This window comes from Pteronotus mesoamericanus, unplaced genomic scaffold (genome assembly GCF_021234165.1).
Source record: "Pteronotus mesoamericanus isolate MK-2021 breed Mesoamerican mustached bat unplaced genomic scaffold, CSHL_Meso_final scaffold_582, whole genome shotgun sequence".
NCBI lineage: Eukaryota > Metazoa > Chordata > Mammalia > Chiroptera > Mormoopidae > Pteronotus > Pteronotus mesoamericanus.
This window is the reverse complement of record NW_026555323.1, coordinates 5148717-5171875: the sequence shown is the minus strand read 5'-3', so window position 1 is coordinate 5171875 and position 23159 is coordinate 5148717. Positions and strand designations below refer to the sequence as shown.

At 53.4% G+C, this 23159-nt stretch overlaps 1 protein-coding gene across 2 annotated transcripts in view; it reads right to left on the bottom strand.

Moving 5' to 3' along the window:
* Positions 1–23159, bottom strand: part of IGF1R (insulin like growth factor 1 receptor) — a 221624-nt gene that overhangs the window by 178555 nt on the left and 19910 nt on the right. The window lies entirely within an intron of this gene.

The window sequence follows — 23159 nt, the reverse complement described above, 5'->3', positions numbered from 1 at the left end:
TGACGACGCACCACGAGGTCTTCTTTTTTCTCTTTTTCTAACCAATCCCTTCCTGTGGCACATTTAGGTTCCCTCCGGTTTGCTACATCAACCACAACACTCCTGCAAACATTCTCAGCAGATAGCCAAGACTGTTTTCTCAAGATAAATCCCTACGAGTGGAATTGAGGGGCCAAGGCATGGGGAGATTTTAAAGGCTTTAAGTAAAATGGAAGACTTTGTTTTATTTTTAAAATTCTAGATACACGCGTGTGCGCGCACACACGCACGCGCCCTTGATCACTCTCCTATCTTAGGATTTAGGAATCTCCAAACCTCCCATTAACGCTTCTCGGATAGAATCAAGTTTTCCAGTGGGTGCAGTGCATTCACTTGTGAGCTACCCAACACGCAGGATGCTGTGGGAGAGGTACAGCCCCGGAAGAGGTTGCTGGTGAAGGCCAGGAACCAAGGCGGGTGGCAAACAGCTGGGTCCGAGGCAGGAGGCAGCCAGGGCTACGCGCCCTGCCCGTCCGCTCCAGGCGCACACTGAACAGGGCAAGGGCAGACAAGGGGCAGCCACGGGGCACCCTGCAGAGAGAAAGTCCAAGTGCCCAGGGAAGCTCCGTGTGAGGGGAGGGTTTAAACGGGGCGCAACGCTGCAGCGGCCAAAGACAAGGCAGAACAAGATGTGTTTGTTCAAGGACAGAAGGCCTGACGACGAGGGACACAGAGACGAGCGGAGGAAGTGAGTTTGCTGGAGGGTGAGGGATCACGATCACAGGTGGGGATGAGCACTTCCAGGAACGAGGCCCCTCCTGAGGCTCAAGTCCTTCTGGAGGCTTAATCTGGTCCTGAGTGCAAGGCGGGATCCAAGTGCAATGGTCAAGGGAGAGGAGATGAGAAGTCCCTCGTGGGTTACAGCCACAGATGGACCCGGACAGAGTGTGGGGAGCGGGGACGCAGGGGCTGAGAGGTGAGCGAAGCTTGGGAACCTAAAACTTGATGTTTCATTGGGTCCGATTCCCTCCTCTTACTGACGAGACAATGAAGCCTCTAGGACAGAGCCGAGAAAAGGAGACACCGGCCCTCGGCGAACACCCCTGCACCCAACAGAGGCTGAGCTCGATCTGGCGGCAGCCCTGCCCTGCCTCATGAAATGCTCTCAGCAATAGCTCACACCTCGTAACACGGGCGCCTGTTGGGAGGTGCGGACAGAGACTTGGAGGAGCCGAGTCATTCACAGAAGGTCACATGCTTGACCCAAGGTTTGCGGACAGCCCTAGCTCTCAGCATCCTCACCAACCAGTTGCCCCCAACCCACCGCAGTGGAGCTTCTGCCCCATCATGACACAAAATAGCCCTTAGCAAAGCACCCAGCGACCTCGTCACCACCAAGGACACACTCCCTGTCCTCACGCCACTTGTCTCTCTCAGAGCCATCTGAGCCTTCTTCCCTCTCTAGGCCTCTCTGATTCCACACGCCCACTGACCTCTGTTCCTCTCCTCCCCGACCTCGCAGTGCTGGTCTCTGTCACCCCACCCAGACAACTGGCTTCCTGTGCCACCCACACACTGGAGGATTCTAAGTGCACGTCACCGGCCCAAAGTCCCCTGAGCCCTGAAGTTGTGTACCTATCTGCCTACCCCATCGCTCCCCTTGGGTGTCTATTAACTCATTCCCCACCCCCACGCACCTCCCAAGCTCCTATGTCCTGGTCAATGACACCCCCATTCTCCAAACAGTTCGCGTCGAAAATCCAAGGGTCGCTACCGGTTCCCCGCTCCCCTCGCAGCACAGAAAGCCCTCGCGGCAATGACTCCTCTTGGGCGTTAGGCTGATTAAAATGTCAGACAGAGAAGGGCAAATGCTCTATGTTCTCACTGACACGGGAAACCCAACACGGCCAAATTCATGAAAACAGAGGGCAGAGTGCCGGTTGCCAGGGGCTTGGGGAAGCAGGGCAATGTTGGTCCCACCCGCAGGACAGACAAGCCGTGGGGATCTACCGTGCAGCACGGTGACTGTGATTAGCAATAACTTACACTTAAAAGTTGTTGAGAGAGTAGGCCTTAACTGTCACCACCTCACCCACCAAGCAATCGTAGTTACGTGGGGGAATGGAGGTGCTCCCTGACGTTCCTGTGAGCACTTCGCAGTGTACACGTGGGTCTCGGCATCACACTGCACACAAACTCACGCATGTTGATGTTAGTAACCCCCCCCAACCCAGCTGGGGGGAAGGCCCTGTTGGCTGCAGCTCCTAAGCCTGCGGGCCCCTTGGGTGCTCCTCCCGCCATCACGCCCCCCTCCCTCAGCTCCCTGCTCCTCCAGCGCCCACTTCCTTCCCTCCCGGCGCGTGTCCACCCCCTTCAGGACCCGGCTCTGGCCTTCCTTCCCTCTGTCTCCCGCTCTGCCCACTTGCACTGTGGTGTCCACCCCAGGGCGACAGGAAATTGCCTTCGGTTTAGCCCACGCGTACATCCCGGGTGCCTCCAACAGCACTGGGCGCGCCTGTTAGCACGCGGCGTCAGCACGTGTACAGAAGGCGTGGATTCCGCCCCGTCTGTCCCCACCGCTCTCACCCGGGTCTGCGCTGTCGTCCTCTCCAGCCTGGACGACGCTGGCGCCCTCCCCAGGGCCCAGCCTCCGTGCCCCAGCCCCCTGTTGACCCAGCGGCACCAGGCCCAGGAGGCCTCCCGGGAGCACCCTGCCCTGCTTAGCACACGGCGGCCACCCAGCTCCTCCCTCCCGCCCCTGCTGCCCCATTCTCATCAGGAGCCTCTCTTCAGAGCTCTGCCCAGATGCCCCGGTTTCAACAGTCCCTCCAACAGACTCCCTCTGCCTCCCCTCATCTCTCTCCTCGGTTTCCTGGCGCCTTCCACGCTGAAGTGCTGGCGCCCGAAGGGAGGTACTGAGCAGAGCGATCACTGGGCATTTCCCCTGCTGAAAGCAGAGGGGCTGGACCTGTGTTTTTCCCATGTTCCTGTGTCTGGGCACATGGCAGCCTCCGCGAAGGGGCAGCCTCCTCTGATTAGGGGCCAAGGTGAGCCTACTTTCCTGGTTTCTACTCTTGTGTAAAAAAAAAAAAGAAAAACTTATTGATTTCAGAGAGACAAAGAGAGAGAGAGAGACTAAACGAGAGTCAGGCAGAGTGAGGGGGGAGAGAGAGACAGTGATGTGTTATTCCATTTATTCATACATTCATTGGTTGATTTTTCATGCACCCTGACCGGGGATCAAACCCACTACCTTGGTGTATTGGGAAGGCGTTCTAACCAACCGAGCTACTAGACCAGGGCCCCTGGTTTCTACTCTTGAGTTCAGTCAGCCTGGAGTGGAATGAAAAAAACAAGGTCTCTACCTAATATTTGCAACACAAGTGCTCTCAAAACAAAAAAACAAACAAACAAAAAAATCACCTAGATTTAGGTTAATGACTCATTGTGAAAGTTTTTTTTTCTTTTAAACTATTATTTTTTTCCTCTGCACAGCCTAAGAATTCATATTCCTTCCACCCCATTATAAATTAAGCAAAGCAGTTGTTCTTAAATAATAACCAGAAGTCTCTGCAGAGGAGTACTTAATCCAGTCGATTATTGCATTCGAAGTGTTTGATCAGATTATAAAGGGTTAGCATCGACTGGTTTGCGATCATTTCCAACAGATCGAGAAGCTGAGAAAGAGCGTGGGGCTCCTAACGGGAGTTTGCTGAGCTTTCACATCACAACCAAAACAGACAGTGGGGAAGCCCCATGTCCCTGGGCCCACTCCGTGGCCGGCGTCGGCCACTCAGCTAACAGAAGCCACGCTCCGGCGCTGGGACCGACCGCTTCTCCAAATGAAAGAGCTGCCTCCCCGCTGGGTGCTTCTCCCCCATTTAGAGAAGAAAAGGGGGAGGAGGAACAACCTACTTATTCCTGAAGAGAGGGCAAGCCCCAGCCAGCCACGGAGTGCAAGGCAGGACCGGCCACCAGCTCGTTTGGATTTGGGGATGTTTTGCGATGGGAACAGAAATGGGAAATCCCAGCCCGTCAGGGAGAGCTCCATACTCAGAAGGCACGTGCCACAAACAGGACAGAGAGTGTAAGGTGCTTCCTATGGGCCGCGAGGCAACGCGAGGACTGGGGTAAGGCAAGCGTGCTGGTGCTTACGAGGAAATCACGACAGGTACTTTAAAAACTCAGAGAACCTTGGGAAAGGCGTCAGGGTGTGAGACCTCAGGCTGGCCCCTGGGAATGAGTGAAGCTCGCGGAAACAAAGGCAGAGAGCAGGTGGCAGGGTAGGGAGGGTGGCCAGGTCAGCAGGCCCGAAGCCAGGGGCAGGGGCGGGGGCAGCAGAGCCAGAGTGGACGGAGGGCCACACGCGCAGGGGGCGGCGAGCGGGGAAGCCAGCTCGGGGCAGGCAGGTGGGCCAGGGCCTGCGGGGTAGAAATCACGTCTCCCAAGACACCGTGTTAAATGGAGTCTTTCTGCAGAGAGGAGTACTGCTCCCCCAAATTTCCTAGGTGTTTCTCAAAACATCGAAAGGCAGGATTTCTGCTCTGGGGGCTTCCGTGAGCGGCATAAACAAACTATGTATCTGGAAAACAAACCCCTAAGAAGTGCTCCTAGGAGAAGGGCTAATGAAAAGCCTTTGGCTGAGACACCCCCAGAAGCTGCCTAGCGAAGTGACTGGAAGAGCTCTACGAGAAAGTCAATTACGGCTTTGCCACCCGCGACCGTGGGTCCTGGGAAAAGACAAGTGGGGTGACTCGGGCTGAGCTCCTGAGCGCCACCGACTGGCTCCTGCCCCGCAGGGGCACAGCCACCTGGGGGCCTCCTTTTCCTCACTGCCGTTGACACCTAGCCTACCTACGTCGTCATAAGGGTCAGGCAAGCGCTTCCGCGTTCCTGTTCGCAGGCGTAAGCTGCAGGCAACGTCACTGCACAAATTAAACATTAATGGAAACATCACCTTGTTGCCCCCACATAAATATCACTCGTATGCGACAAAGCGGGAAATGAACAACATCACTGATTGTCCTTTGGACACCTTTCTTGGCAAAATCCTGCAAGGGAGGCCCCCATGACACCTCTCTGGGGAGATCGGGAAGGCTTTTCAGAGGAGGGGAGCCCTGAAGATGGTCTGAAGAATGCGCAGGGCCTTCCCAGGAAAGGTGAGGGGGGTGGGGGAGCTAAGAGAGATGGGGGGGGCACACGCCTTGGGGGGGCCGGTGGCAGTTCAGGGGAACCCCAGGGGTTCGAGGACAGCAGGGCAGACACGGAAAAGGGGGCTGAATCAAGTTGGGCTTAGGAGGTCAACTTTACCCGGCAGATACAAGGACAGCCTGAAATCCTGAGCCCACATCGTCAGAACCACTGGGAACGCTCGTTCCAACACACTGCAGGGGCCTGAGAAGCTCATTTCTCAGAAGCCCCTGGTGATGGGGACCCTGCTGGTCTGGGCACCGCCCCGTGAGAACCCCCCCCCCCCAGGAAACTTCTTCCACGCCACCCCACCCGCCACCTCTGCAGTGCGTGGCACAGGTAACGCCTGTGTCCTCTGTGTCTTAATTTGATCTCCAGTCTACCAGGAGATCCCTGAGCATCCCAAAGAAACGATGCTTGAAACAGAGCAAAGCAGAAGGGAAATGGGGTGGCGAGGGGGTGTCCCCCGTGCCCCTGGGCTCCCCATGGCTGCGGAATCTGCCACCCCGTCCCCAGCATCGTTTCAGATCTGAGTGCAGCCTCCCCGTGCTCCGAGAAATGGGGGCACGGCTTCCCGCTCCCGCCCCCTCAGTAGATGCAACTAACCAAAAAAAGTCAGCGACCAGGGCTGGATGTTATAACAAACCCTGAGACGGTTAGAGCACAATTTGTTACAGTTGAGTCTTCTGTGTACGTGTAAACAGACACAATTCGTGTTAATCCTTTTATCTTTATGTGTCAATGAGAATGTGTTTACATTGTATATATACATTAACATTGTACATATACACGTACATTGTATATAGACATTTCTCTCTCCCTCAGACGAGTCCCCACCACCTGGCAGGTTCAGTAACTGAAGGCCGTCTTGAGAATGTGCGTGACTGAGGGACATGAGTAACGTTGAGAAAGGAAACAAACGGCTCTGCACTCCCCAGCCCGAGAGGCATCTCCTCGGTCATCATCCACAGACCCAGAATCGAGCAGCTCATGCCCACGTGAGATGTGGCCCTCGGGGCAGGAACCGACACCAGTGATACAATGGCAGGTGCTACCATGGGTCAAAGAACTTACAGAGATGGCGGATGTTTACAACCTGCCTGCCACGGGGGAATGGAAGCTTTACCTGGAGTCAATTCAAAGACAGGAGGCAGCACAAGTCCGCCCACCCCCTAAAGGACCTGGAGCCGGACAGACGGGTGCAGAATAAAGTTGCATTTGCGTCAACTGGGCGGCACCAACTATGTTCCTAGGTCTTCAAAAAAAACAACTCTGCCTGCTCTGACAAGTATTCCAAATTCCTTTCTAATCTGAAAATGCCAAGGTCCAATATTCTCTCTAAGGGAAGGGGAGGGAAAAAGAGAAACATTGATGGGAGAGAGAAACACCGACTGGTTGCCTTTTGTAGGTACCCCAACCAGGGATCAAACCCACAAAGCATCTGCCTTGACCAGGAATCGAAGCCACAGCCTTTCCGTTTGCGAGACAATGCGCAACCCACTGAGCCACGCTGGCCAGGGCTGTCTCTATGACTTTAAAGCAACCTTATAAGAGCTCTTCTGCATTCTAGTTACTCCCAGTTCTGACGGCTGGTGGCCTTTCTGATGAAGAACTAGATTCCCTTGGTTCTGTGCACCCACTACCACCCACTCAGACCCCTCCAGGCCCTGTGGGAACCTCACTACCACGCCTTCCAGGGGACAGCCTTCCACCGCCGCCTGCACCCCAGCACGCCACAGCACAGGTGCACAGCACCCCGACCTCCAGCTGGTGAGGCTGTGCGGCCAGCCCGCAGACGGTGCCGCGGGGCACCGGGGAGGTGCCGGCGGGAGCCGCGCGCCTGCGGCAGTCGGACCTGGGACATGTGCCGCCCGGTCTGCCTTCTTTTCCTCTCCCTCATGACTTCAGACTTTCTGCTCAGAACCAGGCTAGCATTCCAAAGAAATGCTGGCCCTGGGGCCCCCACCCCTCTCTCACCGGCTTCGTTTGGAGAACACGTTATATCGTTCCAGTGGGAATTCACATCCTCGTTTCAAATGCAATTCTGTACGCACAATAGAATATTATACGGCCTTAAAAAGGAAGGCAATTCTGACAGATGCTACATGTGGATGAGCCTTGAGGACGTTGGGTTGAGTGAAACCAGCCCAGTCATAAAAATTATTTTTAATTAAAAAAAAAAACAAAAAACACCATACTATCCAAAGTGATCAAATTCGAAGAGACAGAAAGTAGCAGAGAGGTCACCATGAGCGAGGCTGGGGGGGGAGGCAGGTGTAGGGGGTTGTTGTTTCATGGGTCCCGAGTTTCACTCCTGCAAGATAAAAACAGTTCTGGAGGCTGGTTGTGTGACAATGCAACTGTATGCCACACGACTGCTTACTTTAAACTGGTAAAGATGGTAAATTTCCTGCTGTGTGTATTTAACCACAATTTTTAAGAAAAGGATAGGAAACCTTTGGCTTGCATTTTCTTCTCCCCCAGACGTGGATCACGCAGGATAAATGGAGACAAGCCACGCAGCCCACCCACCTCCCCGGAGCGAGGAGGGCCCAGCCAAAAGGCAGGTGGGTCCGGCCCCAGCTCGGCCGCAGGTGGGCCAGCCATGGCTGTGAGCCTACACCCAGCACAGCCGGGCACCTCCGGGCACAGGCTGGGGACACCCGGCGAGAGCTTTGCCCAGACTCCCCCAGGAAATGGGCTCTGGCACACGCGGATAAGTGGTCACACAGGCGGGCGTCTGCGTGGGGTGGGGGGAAGCGGAAGCCCCACCTGCAACCCACAAACTCTGCGGACTAGACAGACTGCGGCTGAACCTCGCCATCTGACAGGACCTGAGAGCAGACTCCTCACCCCATTTCATGGGCTTTTTAATGCGGGGTGTTCGCCCGTTGCTTCTGGTGGCCAGAAACACCTGTCTGGCCACGCGGCTCTCGACTTGTAAAATGAGGTGGTGGGGGCAGAAGAAGGGTCAATCCCGCTCCAGCCTGTCCCCCAAGCTCCGGCCACCTCCGAAGTCATCGCTCCCTCCCTTGGAAAGGTCTCTGCATTTTCCACGTAGCACCTGCCCTACCACCTACCGATGCCCCGAAGGCGGCTGTTTTCCCCACGTTGCGCTTGTTCAAGCACCTGCAGGCCAATGACGTCCCTGACTCATTCACAGAGGTGCCCTGCGATTTTCACTGAGACCAGGGACCCTCAGCATTTGTGATTTCTCCATCCTGCCGTGGGGGTGTCCACCACAGGCCTGGGCAACAGACCCACGGAAGGGACCGCCAGCCCCTCTGCCTGCCCTCCAGGGCCTTGGCGCCCCAAAGGGCCAGCTGGGTAACCACATTTCCCCCAAGCAGCCCAAGCCAGCTCTGCTCCTGATGCCAGCCCAACACCCAAGCCGCCTGGTAGCAGCCCTCACCGCCCTCTGGCAGTGTTATCAACCGAAGGCAGAGACAAAACAAAACAAAACAAAACAAAACGCCGCTTCAAAGCAAAGCCGCAGCTCACGGATCACACACCATAAACCGCCATAAACCACCATGATGAGATTTTCGGATTTTTTTTTTATTTTCTTGGCATAAAGATTTTTTAAATTGTTGGATGCAGGGCCACTGGGTTTTGTCTGCGTTGCCTTGTTAACGTCTCATCCTTGTTGACAAGGTGCAGCAATGCGAACTGCATTTGAGCGTTTGTGTACGATTCGCCCTCTGAGGAAGCGGCGGATGAACGGCCCCCCGGAAGGTCCCTCGTGGAAGGCCGTAGGGCTCTTTCTAAGTCCCGACGTTTCATCATTTTTATCAATCAGCCAAACGATGGCAGGAATGAAATGTTTATCTAATTCTGGGATGACAAGTTTCCAGGAGAGATGGCAAATGCACTGGATGACAGCGGCAAGAGCTAAAAAGATCAACAGATTGGAATTGCAATCGAGAGGAAATTATGTGTTTGGACACTTGGGTGCAAAAAAAGGAATGCACAAATGTAGGAGGTGTGAAAAAGACTTAGGAGATTTAATTGGATATAATTTCTCTATGTGATAATGGGGTGTTGTGACTGCCAAAAAAAAAAAAACACAAAAAACTTCAGGTGGTCTTAGACTAAGAGAGACTTAGCAGAGTAAGGGGCCAGGGGAGAGGCCCCCGAAAACTGCGTTTGTGTCCACACTTTCAAAGAGAACAGAGTGAACTGGACAACATCCAAGTGACAGCCGGGGAGCTGAAATCCGTCTCAGGGGGAACGGCTGCGGAAACCGAGCACGCGAGGGTCCCCAGGGAGACGGGCTGGTAGGGCTCTGCGTGGCCCTCGTGCGGGAGAGGGGCCGGCGCTCAGACCCCCCAGGGCGAGGGAACTGGGCTCCGCGTGAGAACGCACCGGAGGGCTGCCTGAAATCGCCTGGGCTGCTGGGAGAGGCACGGAAGATTCCTGGGCAGGGCTCGTTCCGGGGGCTGTGGGACCTGATGTCACCGGTTGCGGACACCTCCCTGGGGCACTGTTCTCCCTGTTGCATGCTGAGGAAACTGAGGCTCAAAAATGACCAAACGGCCAATGTCGGATGGCCCTAGGGGGCACAGACCTCGATGATCTCACCCAATTCTGGGGCAAAACCTTCCTCTTTGGAGACCTCGAGGGTGACAGGGATGCCACGCCCAGCTGCACAGGACAGAAAGAGGGCACCTGTGGCCACCTGACTGTCCCGGCACCTCTTTAAAGGCTCTGAGGGGAGACACCTCTGTCAACGTCAGCGTCCTCACTCCTCGCAGGAAGGCCACAGAGGAAGGCTGTGAAGAACCTTCCAGAGGTCTCCACCCATCGGCAGAGGGCTGAAAGCCTGGTGTGGGGGCAACTGCCACGGTTTCTGCCCCCATATTCCACCGAAAAGCAGGTACCGTTGCCACGATTCCATCGCGGGACATCAGATCCTCGTTTCTGCTCACCAATCACGAGGACGATCTCACCCGACTACGACAGCTCTCTGCCGCACACGCAGGGTTTTCCTCAGAGGACAGAGGAACAGCCCATCAACGCGGGGCACAGGACCCCAAGTTCACTCGGCCCCTGCTGTGCGCTGCTCTCCCCGAGCTTCTAAGAAATCACATGCCCGCCTTTATCTCAGCTCACAAATACCTCCTCCTCCTCCCGTTGCTCTTCAAAGCCATTCTACTTAGAGACGGGCCAGACTTGCCTCCGCGAGGCCACAGGGACGTCATCGGTTCCCTCGGCCTCAGCGCACACCTCCTCTATCTGATGCTCAGGGTCAGGCGGCACAAAGATGCTCTTATGTTGAGCGCTCATGCACCCCCCAAAAATCCACATGTTCTTCCAAAACCATTGGGAAGCCCTTTTTTTTTCCCCCTTGACAAGTTCAGCTTGAAAGCAATTTAACTCCCAAGACTATGGAGAACTTCGACAAGCGCGCATGAGCAACTCCTGCCTTGAGTGCAAACCACTCAGCAAAGGGTGAGGGGTCCGAGGCAGCCGCCGGCACCTGCTGGCCCCAGCCCCCCGCAATCTAAGCCTGGCCGACCCCTCCCCCCCCCCCCCCCAGGCCTTCCAGTCGAGAGCACAGAGCAGGGCTGGGGCTGGGGCGCCGCAGGCTGGGTCCCAAGGGAAGGGGCGAACGTCAGGCCGCCGCCACCGCTCACTGTAGGAAGGGGGCAGATGTTCACAAAGCCACACAGCGGTACAACAGGGGTCCCGGCGCCTGCCCTGGGCTCAGTGCCATTGCCGGAGGGATGACCTGCCGGGGACCCAGCTCAAAGAATGCCACTCAAGCAAAGTCGGTCTGCAAAGCGGAGAAAGATTCTAAACCGAAGCCTCGTGTCCCTGCAATATGGTGGTAGATCCTGGCCCCACGGGCAGAGGGCACTGAGCACAGGCGGGGTCAGTGCTCACCCACCCACGGCCAGCGCACGCGGCCCTCGGCTTTGCTCCTCCCGGACACCCAGCCTCTGAGGCGTACCAGGCGCCCCAGGTGCAGCGCTGCTGGTGGGCGATCAGTCAGGGGCAGGAAGAAAGTGTGTTCCCCTGGGATTGGACGGCAGGGCTGGGGGTGGGGGGAGGCGGCTGCAAGGCCACCCAGCCCTGGGCTCCGGGAACACCGGTGGCCACCGGCCCCGCCCTCGGGGTCTCTGGGTCAACACCGTGGGCAAAGGGAACCTGGGACAAAGGAACACCGGTCAAAGGTTTAGCTAAACGTAGCGGCCCCAGAGGCTAAGGACCCAGGGTTGTCACATGGCTGATCCACCCAGGTCTCTGCCCCCCTCGGTCCCCCAGAGCTCCTGAGCAAGGCGCATTTCTCTCTTCCCCAGCAGCCTCCCCATTAAAACGCCCGCCCTGTTAGGTAGCCGCCGTGAAACAGAGGGTGTGTGGGTAAAGCTTTCAGTCCTTGCAGGCAGAACCCTGTTTAGTTAAGTTTAGTTTAGTTTAGTTGTTTTATCAATGCTTGGTACCAAAAAGACATTTATCAAGTGCTACTGGAGCTGAGTTCTTGTGGTCACGTCACATTCAGGTTCCCAGGACAGCGAAAGCACCCTGTTCACGATTAGAGAAACCAAAATGAAAAGATGTTTAATGTGCTGGGTGAGCAAGAAATTACAAATCTCCTAACCCCACGCCTGAGCGAGGCCGGGGACAACCAGGATTCGCTTGCGGGGGGTGGGAAAACACATTTACAGCCATTCCGGAGGCCCGCACAGATCCAAAACTTCTAGTGCCCATGACCTTGGACCCAGCAACTCCCCTTCTGGGGGCCCATCCTGCACACGAGCGGGGCAGACAGATAAGGGGGAACATGCTTCCCGGGACCTTATTTATAAAACCAAAACCGAGGAAAGAACCTAAAAGTCCATCTTTTAAAGAAGCTGCCAGGTCGCTCACGGCATGGGGGTTGCCATTAAGGGTCCTACAGGAACTACTGCCCTGGCAACGTTTTTGTAAACCCAAAATTATTCTGATAGAAAAATAATTATTTAGAAATAAAGAGAGACACTCAGAACAACAGGAGTCCTATTTACGTTTTTTCAAAAACCTACCCACGTTGCTCTGAGGCTGCCTCCCCTGGAGATAGGTACGTACACACACACACACACACACACACACACACACACACACACACACACGGGAGAAAATGCCTGGGCCCCCACTGAGCTGTGAGCGGAGCGGCGCTTACCTCCGGGGCAGGGGAGCGGGGAGGAAAAGGCACCCTCCACTCGGTGGTTCTGTGCCATTTTCATTCTTACGAGGAGCTACGTTCATGTGACTTGCACACACAAGAGCATTTTAAAAACGAGGTAGGGCCCTCCGCCACAGGAAGGTATCCAAGATACGTTACAGGGAAAAAAGACACATCGCACCAACAGCCAGGACGGGACAAGCGGGCTCTGCAGAGCGAGTGCAGAGCGTACCCTGGGGGGGAGGGGGCGCGCTGGAGGGGAAGCGAGGGGGTGGGGGCTGAGTGCTCACCGCTCCTCGCCTTCTGCCTCAGTCTGTGGCCAGGCGCATGTCTTTATTATAATCATCATCCTCAAAATGACAATACCTCCTCACAGTTCGCCCCTTAGCCGTTTCATCTCTTTGGCCCCAAACGACACCCCAGAAAAGCTTTGTCGTTCTGTTTGTAGGGCCGCCTCTGACCCCAGACACCACCCGGCCCAGAGTTTAGAGGTCGTGGGAGGTGGGAGGAAGGAGCGACCAAGGAGCAGCCTCGGGGGCCGCTCCCAGGCCCCCAGGGATGGACCGCTGGTAAAGGATGCATCACACAGGGCCCCCAGACTACACGCACGCTGCTCCCCACTGGAGCACCCCGCTGAGCGACCGCAGCGTCGTGGGAGCCGACACCCACGATGGTGGAAGAGTATGCCAAGGTCCAAACAAGCCTTCCGAACATCTTTCAACTATGCAAGGTCTTTCCCTGCAGCTAACAGAGTTTACTACTTTGGACGAATCCTTTCTGATCAATCAATCCCTCGGTCCCCAACTGGGATATCGAAGAGCTTGCTGCCACTATCCAGAGCTGCTTCTCCTTGAAAGGGACATAAAAAACAGACAGAACGGTCAGCTATCTAGAGGGAGGAAATGGCCCAATGAATATGAAAAACTGCGATTCCATTTTGCTTTTAAGAGCAAGTGACTTAATTTCACTACCATTGATTTTTTTTTTTTTCCCAGAGCGATTTAATTTCGCTAACGCTGGCTGAGGTTTTGCTTATTGGATGGTGACATGTGGCCAGGCCAGTCACCAACCACAGTGCAGGGGACAGAGGGGACCGTGCATGGAAGGCTGGGGCCTCTGAGTTAACTCCGGGCTTCTTTCTTAGGTCCTGGGTCTCTCAGAGAGTCTGAGAAAGCTGGGCCATTTCTCCAAAAAAGAAAAAAGAAAAAATACACACACGTGCACACACACTTACAAACAGTTTGTATGCAACATCAAGGGGGTTCTGAGAACCCCGTCTCTGGACTTCGGAGCCCCAGATGACTAATCCAGTCGTCCTGAGCTTGAAGCACCGGTGATGTCATTTTACAGACAGACAAACTGAGGTCTGGAGAAATCAGGCGACGCTCTCAGAATCCCCCGCTCGCTGGCAGCAGGGTGGAAACAAGAGCCCTACTGTCATGCAGAGGTGTTCCTAGAAGGCACACCCCACAGAGGTTACCCTTGGCACCCCCAAAATAAGGGTGCAGCGCTACTCCTTTGTGTGCTAACGCTGTCCAAGTGGTACATACATCATGGGGTGACCACACCCCAGGACGATCTGTGAAGCGAGCAAGAGGGAGAGAAGCACATGAACGGTCACTGTGAACTTGGGCCAGGGTTGGAATCCACAGCCCCAAACCCTGCCCTCCCCTCTCTCCCAAGGTCGTCTGGGGGCACCACCCGGGGCCCAGCTCTCAAAGGCACTTTTGGAGAGACCCTGGGGGGACAACCAGCAAACACAGACGTGGTCTGAGCCCGTTGGGGCGGCTCCTGCAGGCCCAGGGAAGAGGCTGGGGCAGATGGGGCAGGTCAGAGGACAGATGGCCGGGAGGGCGTCAGGGGCAGAGCAAGCAGTGAGCCACGGATGGAGACCCCAGGGGAGCTTGGACCCACAGGGCTATCCAACTCAAGCAGGAAGTGCTCTTGTAAGTTTCAGCTCCAGCAGGGACAGGGAGGGGGGCAATTCCTGGGGAGGGGGGACCGTCTAAACAACACAACACAACACAACACACCACTGCTAGACTCCTGTGCCCCCAACCAACATTTCCATTCTCTTCCTGGAAAGTGGGGTGCTGTTCATACAAATTCCAACACAGCCTCATTCTTCTTAAAAGCCAACTGAAAAGCTAAATGGAAGTCTGGAAGGCTGGGAACCAGCGTCAGCTGTTCAAGCTAGGGAAACGGGATCCTTGGGTATACATCGCAGGGCATGATGAAGAAACAGATAAATTAAAATCATCTAAAACTGGTTCCCACTTAGCTTTGGAATATGATTTGGGCCCATTACACGGACTTTCCCCATTACCCTTGGCCTAAGATACTTTTTCAATGAATTTGCAATTTTCAAATTATGTTCAAGGGCCCCAGTGACGTGCAGAAGGGAAGGGCAAAATCAACGTTATGAAAAATTCATGCAGGAAAGAGCTCACGGTTGGACGGTCCGAAGACCCACACCGTAGAGCAGAGCGCATGGGCCCCGCCTCCCCACAAGGCTTCCCGAGCACCCTGAAGCTCAGACGGGCAGAGGGGGCGCAACAAAACTTCCTCGAAAATCCGCCACTAACTATTGGTGCTGGGTGGGAACGCAAAGCCCGATTTCCGGGGGCCACACCCCACGCGCGTCCTCACACAGGCAAAGTCTCCTCGGACGGCTGGCTCTCCTTCTGCTCTCCGAATGGCAACATCCCAATGGCCAAACTGTGCGCCTTTTAAAAAAGAAACGCTCCCTGCCCTCATCTGGATAAGCTTTAGTTACGTTTGTAAAACAGTCAGAAAAAGCCATAAAAAGATCCTCACCGAGGGCTGCGCTGGGGATTAAGTATTATTCAATAAACCACAGTCTGGAGGCTGCCGGCTGATGTCTCACTATGACCTGGAAAGAGACCGGGCTAAATGTGTTTGGGTTTGGGGTGTTTTTGTATTTCAATTTCTAGGTATCATTTACATTCACCTCTCACCCCCCATTAAAAAAAAAAAAGTAAAAAAAGAGCTACAGTACGACAAAGGCAGAGTAGGTGGCATACTATGATAAACAAGGAGGACCACAAAATGCTTTTCCAGCTGTGAGGAACATATTTAAGATCCATCGCGGAGGCTGGTGGAGCCGCCGCGAAGACAGTCAAGGGCATGCGCTGCTTACGGCACTGAAGGTGTCTTTGAAGCTTTCTTTTCTAGGCAGAGGCTGTCTTGCTGGGAGACCCTTTCCTTACCTCTCCTGTTCACATGGGCCCTTTTTCCTTAAGGTGTGACTTTCTGGGGCTGTCAGCACATCCAAGTGATTTAACAAGCAGCTGAGGGCGTGGGCAGTGCCGCGTGCGAATGAGCTAAGCATGTGGCCCAGCGCACAGGCCAAGTCGGTAGAAACGCTGCCCGGCGGCCTCGCCGGCCTCCAGGGCTGTCCCGGGATCCGTGCCGGCCAGGCGGTCGTAGCGCTCACACTTCATTACTCCTCGATGTCTGTTTTTTAAGGATTTTATTTGTTTTTAGACAGAGAGGAAGGGAGGGAGAGCAAGAGGGAGAGAAACATCGATATCAGAGGGGAATATCGATGGGCTGCCTCCCATAGGTGCGCCGACCGCGGGCCAAACCTGCAACTCAGCCGTGTGCCCTGACTGGGAATCGGACCGGCGACCTTCTGCTTTGCAGGACAATGCCCAACCCGCTGGGCCACATCAGTCAGGGCACCTCTTGATATTTTGAACAAGTAGTTCCGTTAACAGCTCCTTCTGTGTCCCAGAGACCAGAAGGAGCAGAGTTAGAGGAATGGGGAATTATGTCCAGATTTCAAAATATCCATGCCTCCGTGCCGTTCTTGGCGCCTAAAATCTCCCTTAAACAAAACAACAACAAAAATGCACCAAAAAACTTAAAACAATAAGCCTTGGCATCCAGCTGTGACTGATGCACTTGTGAAATCGCGTGTCGGGTAGACTTCTGTGAGAGGGCACCCGCTTGATGGCGATCCTAACGTCCCTAACATCTGACAAGCTTCCATAGGCCACGATTTCCTCAACGAACAAAACTGTTGTGTATCCAGCTAAGCCGATCTAAGCTTACCTCATCTCTCAAACACCAAAGGCAGTGAGCAAGTTATAGCCCTGCTGGGCTCACATGCCCCCGCCCAACACTGGGGGGCTTAGCAGGAAACTCCCCTGCTTCGGAGCGGGGAGAGCCGCCAAATTTGGCGTCAGCAGACCTGGACAGCACCAGGTCGGGAAAGATTTGGTCTGCCGAATGGCGCACCTAACTTTTCAATTCCTAAAATAAACACCCAGGTCACTTGCAGAATCACGGAGTGGTGGGTCCCCGAAAAGGCACTTTCTAAGTCACACACCCCAACTAACCAGGTCGGCTCTGCAGCCCAGGTCAGCCCAAGGCCACCTGTTTTAAGGAACACCTACTATGCGACAGGCATTTTGGCAGACCCCAGGGAATCAGAGGACATGTTTCCTGTTGTTAAAGAGCCCCTCTTAACAACGGTGGGTGAGAAAGTCAAACCGGTCACCCCAGTACCGTGTGGTCAAGTGGAGCCTGGAGTGCACACCAGACATCCTGGTAGGTAAAGAGGTTGTGGACGTGAGAGGTGAATCAACTGTGGGGAGAGGAGCCCCCTCTGAGTACAACACACAGCGAGAAACGTTGAGCACTACAACCACTTGCTGAATGGGGGTCCCAGACAAGACATTAAATATAAGTTTAAAGAGCAACCCAGAGAAAGATACTAGTTCCTGTGTCCCTAAGGAAAATATAAAACAGAAGACCTTCAATTACACCTCCAACATTTCTGATTCAAATATTTAAAGAAAAAGACTCCTCTTATAATTACATTTGACACTTTTCCCCGTTTTTAAAAAAAAAAAAAAAAAAAAAAAAAAAAAAAACAAGAGCACAGATAATGCTTTTTCAATGGGAAGGTTGGGCCCTACATGGAAGGCTAGCTTGCTCAACAGGGACACGCTAGGGGAGGTGGTCATTCTTCTGGAATGTTCTCAGCCCCTTCTGGAAAGCAACTCAGATCAACCTTCTAGAAGAGAGAGCCTTGGGATTATTTGTGAGGTGGGAGCCACTCAAAGTCATGGCACACTGGCCCCTGCTGAAGGCCTTTGAAGACCCCAGGTCAGCGGCGGGCCCCAGGTCAGCCGGCGTGCAGCCTGCCCACATCCGCCCTGTCTCCCATGCGCCAGCCCTGCCCCCCGGACAGACCGGGGCCCTGAGGGCCTCCTCAAGGGCAGCGACCTCCTTCACCCTCACTGGCCACTCTCTACGAAATCACTTAGCTCGGGAGAAAGAACACAAGGACACCCTCCAAGTTCTAAATTGAGTTTTCATGAGGCAACGGGAATCATGGCATTTTTCCTCCCTTACGCCACCTGTGCCCAACAGGGACACGCTCCTCGTGGTCACAGACAGCAAACGAAAATCCCGGCGCCATCAGAGAAAGGCCCTAGAGTCAAGCTCCGGCTTGGCATGTATCCGCATCAGAGCCGTAAACAAAACGTTCGAGTCGCGCTGAGCCAGACCGGCCTTTACCAATACGCGGGGTGAGACTTGCCGTGGAGGTGAAGGGCATGTCACAGGGGCACCAAGAGACGCCCTGAGGTGGCAGCATGAGCCCTGGGAGGCTGTCCGCCGCCCCTCACATGCAACGTCACCCAGGGAGACACTGTCCCACACCTGCTTCCACCTCTGTGGGGCGAGGAGAGCCCCCTGAGGCCATACAAGCTGTCTTCGGGGGCTCCCCAAATAGCTAGCAAATTAGGCAGTACCTCGGCTTAGAGGTTTATCCAGGGGGACAACCCTCTGGGATGAACCTAGATATGCAAGCGTCTTCCTCTCCACAAAGCCCCCAAGGTCAATGCAACAGCCCGTCCGCAGACAGCGGTGAGTGAGAGCCTCTGTTAACCAGAGGAGCGGCAGGGTGCAAAGGCACAGGCAGCAAGGCAAGGGTTAAAGAGGCAGGCGTGTGTCAGGGGCCAGGGAGACCCGTGAACCAGGCGCGCTGCAGACCGGGAGGCAGCACAGCACCTGCCCTTGAGGAGCTCCTAGTCTAGCGGCGACGCTGACTTGTCCAGAGACCAAGTCCCAACATAAACCAAGAGCTATGGAAGCTTGAAGAAGGAGGAGCTGAATTCTGGTTCTTTGGAGGAGGGAGAGAGGCAAGCACAAAACAAAGAAAGCTCTGGCAGGTCTAATCCAGAATAAAAGGGAAAGGCAACTAAAAATAGAAATGAGAAAACGGATACTGAGGAAATAACAGCATCAAGAAAATACTCCGGACAACTGAACTATCAGTTTTTAAATGCGATGACGTTGGTTTGTTGGAAATTTTTAACTTACCTAAAGTGATTTTTAAAAAACCCAGAAAGCCAGGCAGACCAAGACCCAAGGAAGGTATTTTTTTTTTAAGTTGTCACACAATGATCCACTTTTCAAAGCATTAGCCTCCAACTATTTAACAAGTGAGTTTTTCCAAACCTTCAGAGGACAATACATTGTCACACGCTATAAACTGTGATGCAGAAGGTAAAAAGGAAAGTCACTAATTCATTTTACAAAACAAGCATAAGCCTGATAGCAAAATCTGGAAAAGGTAGCATACAAAGAGAACCATAAAATCATCTCACTTAAATTTAGAGATGAAAAATTCTAAATGTACTGTTAGCCGACCAAATGTTTAGGAACCTAAATAGTCATCCACCACAAAAGAACTCAGAAAACTACAACAAAATATTAATAATGACCACCTCTTGATTGGCTACAGATGATTTTTTTAGAAGGTTTTATTTCTTATTTTTAGAGAGAGGGGAAGGGAGGCAGAAAGAGAGGGAGAGAAACATCAACATGCAAGAGATACATCAATCGGCTGCCTTCCATACATGCCCTGAGCGGGAATCAAACCGCCAACCTCTCGGTTCGCGGGCCGGCAGTCAGTCCACTGAGCCACACCAGCCAGGGCTGAAGATCATTTTTATTTTACTTTCTTCTGAATGATATTTTCTACTTCTCCTCCCAAATAACCATTTATTATTGTTATAATTTGAAGAAAGCAATAAATGTAATCCTAGTTGCAGGATAAGGTGGTAGGCAATTGGGTCCCCAGTTAAAGTTTCGTTGTTGGTCAGAGAGATGCACCGTCTCTCAGCGGGTCGAACACGTGACACTCTGACGTTGCCACGCAGACACGACTGTGGAGTCAGTCCCCAGAGCCACCTGAGCCCTCTCCCTGGCCTCCTGGAGGGGGGGCCGTAAGCTCCAATGAGCGCACACCAACCGGAAAAAGGCAAAAAGCTTTGCTTGGGTCTGATCTTGACGGTGATCTTAGAACTCCCCGGACCTCCATCTCTTTAATTTACACTCCCAGAGGCCCCACCCCGTGCCAGGCACTGTGGTCCTGATGGTGAATATGGTTCTTGCTTTTCCTGGCGCTTACAGCTCCTCCTTCCAAAAATCTTCGATTGACACCGCTGTGAGCGCTGCTTCGGCCCTTCTGGCATGCTTCATCATGATTTGATGACAAGTCCCATTTCAGTGCAAGAATCAGATTCGTTTTATGGTAATTATTCCACAGCCTGTCTAAAATCCACTCTCCCCAAAAGCTGAGATGTGATCATTATTACTTTTCAATATATAGATTTGCTAGAATCTATTTAAAGCCTTCACATCGTGACCATTCAGAGCGTACCACCAACTCATTCTGTGGACTAAACTTGTCTGAGCCTCAAGACAGCCGCCACTAGACAAGAGAAACGTGCCTCCACCGTTTTTAGAGAAATTGCCAGGACAATGGCGAGTTCACTGGATTAAGGAGAAAAGGGAGCATCCTAGATTTCCAGAGAGGAGAAGACACTGGCCTCAAACACACAGCACTCACTAGGAGAGCCAGGCACAGACGGGGTGCTTATCAGCTATTTGTACATCAACTAGGTTGTAGAATGAGCAGCAACCTTAGGAGCCGTTGCCCATCTGCTGATTCCAAGCGCCCAGCTCCCGAGGGCCCTACGCCACCGCCGGAAATGAGAGTGGTTTCTTCATCAGGCCTAGGTGAGGCCAGGCGTGGCCTAACTCTCACTGCCCAGCAGGCAACCTGCGTAGGAGAACCCAGGCATCACAGCCTCGTTTGGTACAAACGTACGTGTTTCTCGGAATGCTCTGGAAAGCCTCTAATACTTACAGGTCTTTGTTTTAAATTAATTAACTAATTCTTAAGTTACAACCCTGGATTGACAGGGGGAGGGGGCCATTTTTATTGTTCAGAGAGCCTCCCCCCCCTCCAAAAAAAGGAAAAAACCTAAGATTAGGACAACTGTTATTCCTCTGCTGGATAAGCAGCTGAAAAAAGACAAAACAGAAAGATGTGTCTCCAGCTCAAACATCTAGAAAGACTCCCCCAGAAGACAGGCTGTTCCACCAGTAGTAGATCCGTTAACCACACTGTAGAAAACCGCGTGCGTCTGAAACTTACAAACACCCCAGAGAAGGCAGACGCTAGCCCTTTACCATGTCCTAGGCGACGGTGCAGCCCCACACGCCAACCGCCAGAGAACAGTGACTGAGTCACACCATGGAAGCCAGGCATGCACAATTCCTCCCAGAAACACTTGCGTTAATTTTCCCGAAGTCCAAGATCAAGGGTCACTCACTACTCTGCTTCAGCTCCTCAGGCACCTGGATTTGGGGGCGGCGGGGAGCCACGCACCGCAGATGAGACGATTCCAGGACCTGAGTCAGTTCACGCAGTCAGAACCACCGGTCCTTCCCTTTCAAGCTGAAACGGTTTTCCCATTTCTCAAAGGTCAGGGTTTTCATCAGCAATGAGACCCGACTTTTCAAAAGTGGAATACAATTGAGCATGGAAGCAAAAAAAAAAAAAGTGTCCCGTGAGCTCGGGACACTTTCGCTGATCCGCACTTTTATTTCATGCAAAGGGTGGGTGGGAAGATGTGAGGCCCTGACGTTCCATCATTTTCTCGACGACTTTGGATCTTTCCCAAGATCACCTTCAAGGTCACGACCCACTTCTTTATATCCATTAAGTGCCATGTGTACTCGAGAAAATCTTTTAAAAATAAACCTGAACATTATAAGGGAAACAACTGGCACTGTTGAAAGTATCTGGCTAACTCACTGTTGCTTGGATTATATTCACATACACACTATAAAGCTAAGCGGGGGGCGGGGGGGGACCTTCAAATTTAGCCTGTGCATTTCTGGGATGATTAAAAAGTGAAGTTCTTTTAACTTATCGCCTTCATACAGCCTGTCCAAACAAAAAGATGGCAAGAATTCCTTTGTAATAGCCCAAACAAGAGCCTCAACTTGCAAAGCTATTTTTCAGACTGAAGCACAACAACAGGAAGTAGACCTTCTGAGATGGGGATTTTGCTATTTATTTTTTCTTTCAATGGCTGCTTTTAAAGGGGAGACAGACAGAGGGAGGGGAAAGAGAAAAAAAAAAAAGATTCCAGGCTTTACAAACCCTGCAACTGGGGAGATGGTGGATGTCGACCTAGCTCTTTAATGGAGTCAAGTCTCCAAGGCCAGGAATTTCAGAAATCTTAGGCATTTTGCATTATTTTCTGAATCTTTAAAGAGCTGAGCCTTGAGAGAGAAAGGCCAGGGAAAATTAACCAGTAAGTAAGCCCCTCGCCTTCTGGCTCCAACCCCCAAGCATACCTTGCGCCCCCCAAATTAAAGGCTCAGTGGGAACTGTCTACAAGTGGGGTTTTGTTTAAGGTGCTGCTGAGAAGGGGCTGAGATAGCGCTCAGGGCTCCCACAAACAGAGCCTGACCCCACCCCCGCCCCACCCAGCACTGCATTAGCCTCCCCACCCCTTCCCAAGGGTGAATCTGCAATGGACTTGGGACCCTAAACCCTTCACGTTTCAATACAACACCCTACAGGAGGTTAAAAACAATGGTCACTTGTGTTTTCAGGAAAGACGATAGATCGATTTTGCTAAGTGTGATTAAACGCGGAGGCCCACAGCACAGACCTGCGGGGCAGCGTCAGGCCTGTGGTTTGGCGGGCGCTGCGGCTCTCCCTGCGGCGCCCCCACGCCCACCCGTGCCTCCGTGCTGGGCAGGGCTCCCTCAGGGCCGGCATGTGTGTCTCCACCGGACACCCCACAAACGCCTGCACCGAGTGTATGACCCTCATCGAGGGGAAAGCAGCTCACTGCCATCCTCCTTCCAGAAACTTCTTCCCCTTCCTAAGTCCTAATAGTTCCGGGACACCGGAAAGCTACCAGAGCTTGGAAAATATTCCCGATGACTTGCTACAGAAAGGAAATCTACCACCTCTACCGGCAGGTTACAGCGGATGATGGGCTTTTAAAACTGTTGATGTGGGGTGGAATGCAAGAAAAAAAGGAGGAAGTGAAGTCCTATCTACGCACTCATGCCAGAGGTGAGAATTTGGGAGGCCTTTTCCAGGCGCCCCAATACCAGAATATGCCGTAAATGATCGCAAATGCAACAGACACCTGCCGTAGTGACACACTTGGATGCACTTGGGGGGGCCACCCAGATGTGTGGTCCCAGCTTTCTCTCCATCTCCTCCAGGATACATTCACCACCATTGCCCCAAAAGGACTCTGGGCTATTTCACAAAGACTAGGAGCCTCCAGGGTGTTGCTTTAACTTTGTACAAAGAAAGGCAGTTTTTCACGACCTCTTTTTGCCCACAGGAAACAACCACATCCTCAGCCTGGCCTCTGAGGACCCCCACCCCCACCCCCAATGTGCCCCAGCCTCACCCCCCCACCATGAGCCCAACCAACCTTCCTCCCCAGCCTCTCCCCCAAGC